Source organism: Haemaphysalis longicornis, unplaced genomic scaffold (genome assembly GCF_048455015.1).
Source record: "Haemaphysalis longicornis isolate Haplotype H1 unplaced genomic scaffold, Haemaphysalis longicornis Haplotype H1 scaffold_1, whole genome shotgun sequence".
In the NCBI taxonomy this organism is placed as follows: domain Eukaryota; kingdom Metazoa; phylum Arthropoda; class Arachnida; order Ixodida; family Ixodidae; genus Haemaphysalis; species Haemaphysalis longicornis.
This window is the reverse complement of record NW_027526203.1, coordinates 184,123,650-184,125,232: the sequence shown is the minus strand read 5'-3', so window position 1 is coordinate 184,125,232 and position 1,583 is coordinate 184,123,650. Positions and strand designations below refer to the sequence as shown.

The following is a 1,583-nucleotide window of genomic DNA, read 5'->3' as shown; positions in this document are numbered from 1 at the left end:
CATCATTCGTTGTGCATGCACGTACTCTAGCAATCATATAACACACATGGTTCATTCTACATGTACATGTTAACGCATAGCATAAATTCTTCCTTCAACTGATCAGTGCACTTCACACACTTGTATATCGATATTCATCACGTAAGCCTCCATTTGGTAGCACGAATGTGCAGGTTTCTTAGTATGTTCGCAGTTAGGAGGCATGTATATAAATTCCTGGAAGTATGTATTACTTTGCACATTTCTTTTGATTTTTCTATTTATTTAAATTTACACTGCTCTTTTGCACTGACAAATAAGGAGGTACAGAATTGTGGGTGCTACCGTAGTCGCCGTGACGTAACTAACTGGCCTTTTTACTGTGCCCTCCAGAATCTGTGATGCACAGAGAATATTTGGTTGGGTTTCATTTCGTTTGGTGTTGGTGGGTGGATTGTTAGTCATTTCAGCACCACTGAGCCCCTGCAGAAGTACACAAAGAAAATAAATTGTGATATTTAGAATACAACCATAATATAACTGATGATGATGGCTACGTTTATCGTAGCATAATTTTGCCCCCCGCCAGGGAAAAAATAGTTTAGACGCCACTGGCCTAACGTTCAGCTTTGCAGACTAACGTCGCGGACCGGTACCCGCAGCTTGAAGTGCAACGAATTTACGGTGCTTGGCGCGTCTTTAGGTTAAACGTTAGGATTGTCTAATGGCCAGGATGAATATAAGCCTAAAAACTTACCCTATAAGGTGGATTGGCCAGTGACGATGACACCTGCAGTAGAAGCCCACGACTGATTTACCGATTCCCATTCGGCTGCGGCGTCAACATACCAACCCGCAATTTTCACATACGCAATTGGCCAGGAAGATCATCGCCTATGACACACTAACACACTCTGGATTGTCTTTTCACTGGCGGAACCGGTTCGGGGCAGATAGCACGTGAATCTCCTTCTCCAGGCCTCGTCCCGTTGGCGCCGTGGCTTAGTTGGTTAAAGCGCCTGTCTAGTAAACAGGAGATCGTGAGTTCGAATCTCACCGGTGCCTCGCTGTTTTTATTTTTTTTATTTTTTATCCGCTTTTAACGTTGAAAGCATCATGTGCGCAATCTTGAACGCTGCCATTTGCAATTTCCGTTTCTGTCCATAGCGGTGCTTTCCATTCCGCATTCGATTCCCTATACGGATGTCCTGATACTCGTTTGCCAATGGTTTCTGTCCTTCATTTTCCAACCAACTCTGATAGCTTTGCGCACGGAAGGGGTCCTTTCCTGCTCTTGTTCTTTTCAGCGGTGAACCTTTCTCCGTACACCCTTGTAACCCAAGGGCGAGGAAATTAACGAAGCCATGCCCTCTCTCGCAGCATTGCCTATACTAGGCACATCGGCCCGAGTGACTCTAAGGTGGGCAAATTTTATAATGTAACGAAGTTACCTGCGCTTCGAATAAAAAGTGTTCAGTGCCGCACCAAACTCACTAGAAGAACCCGCGTTTATCTTTCGTCACGTTTGCGATTGTTGAAGAGGCCATACCTCAAAGCCGCTACTGCGGCTGCTTGTATACCAGCGATTCAAAGCAGGCAGAACG

General features: G+C 45.2%; 1 non-coding gene across 1 annotated transcript; it reads left to right on the top strand.

The window, feature by feature from the left end:
- Positions 1-970: 970 nt before the first annotated feature.
- On the top strand, positions 971-1,044 carry Trnat-agu (transfer RNA threonine (anticodon AGU)). Its single transcript has one exon. It is a non-coding gene; the product is annotated as a tRNA-Thr (tRNA).
- The last annotated feature ends 539 nt before the right edge of the window (positions 1,045-1,583 follow it).